The 827-nt window shown below is 42.4% G+C and overlaps 1 protein-coding gene across 2 annotated transcripts in view; it reads right to left on the bottom strand.

Annotated features, from left to right (window-relative positions):
• PAFAH2 (platelet-activating factor acetylhydrolase 2, 40kDa) overlaps positions 1–827 on the bottom strand; it is a 43906-nt gene that overhangs the window by 36088 nt on the left and 6991 nt on the right. The window lies entirely within an intron of this gene.

Below are 827 nucleotides of genomic sequence, written 5' to 3'. Positions count from 1 at the left end.
TTAGATTTCTTTTGGTTGCAACCAAAAGCATCTAAATGGATACACACTGTGTCTGGGGTCCACATGTTCATGATTAAATTATTCTGCTTCTTTTAAGATGCTCTGGGAGAAATTTGGGAGTTTCAGTCAAAGCATGTCTAGGTAAGAAGAGGCCTAAGAGAGCATTTCTGTCAATCCTCCCCACAGTTGTCTTCCCCTTCTCCCAGTACATACACGTGCTTTACCAGGGAAGACACCAAGGTCCAGAGAGATTAAGTGAGCTGCTCAGAGTCACAAGCAGAACGATGATAACAACACACAGTCTCCTGGTTGTCAGCTGCCACTTGTTTGGTCTTAATAATCCTAACATCATTCTATTTAACTTTGAAAGATAAGAAATTATTTTCTTTCTACTACAGATAGCGTCTTCTTTTTGTTTCTCTTTAGCAAATTTAAAAAACAAACCAAAATCTTTTGAAAGAGAAACTAAGCTCCTGATGTCAGTGGGTTGTTCAGCCAGAGTGAAGGGGGATGAGTTCTGCTTAGCCTCAGACCCTGACCTTTCCCCATCACTTGTTGTTGAGGTCTACACATAGAAGACCTACTGCTGGGGCCACAAGACACATGTCACTCACATGACAATGAACCAGCTGCAACTTCAACTGTCATAAAAGAGAGGCAGATAAAAGACCACAGGAGTTCTGAGAAGAAACAGTGCTCCTTTAGCTTGGAAGTAGAGAGCAGGGGAAGATGGGAAAGGCTCTTTCAAGCAGGAGAGAGCGAGTAAAAGCACGGTAAGAAGGAAGCTTGTGTGGAAACAATGCAAGGTGAGAAGAGAAAGTTGTGAC

Source organism: Colobus angolensis, unplaced genomic scaffold, assembly GCF_000951035.1.
Source record: "Colobus angolensis palliatus isolate OR3802 unplaced genomic scaffold, Cang.pa_1.0 Scaffold4, whole genome shotgun sequence".
In the NCBI taxonomy this organism is placed as follows: Eukaryota; Metazoa; Chordata; class Mammalia; order Primates; family Cercopithecidae; genus Colobus; species Colobus angolensis.
The sequence above is the reverse complement of the archived record's forward strand: the minus strand, read 5'-3'. Positions and strand labels throughout refer to the sequence as shown.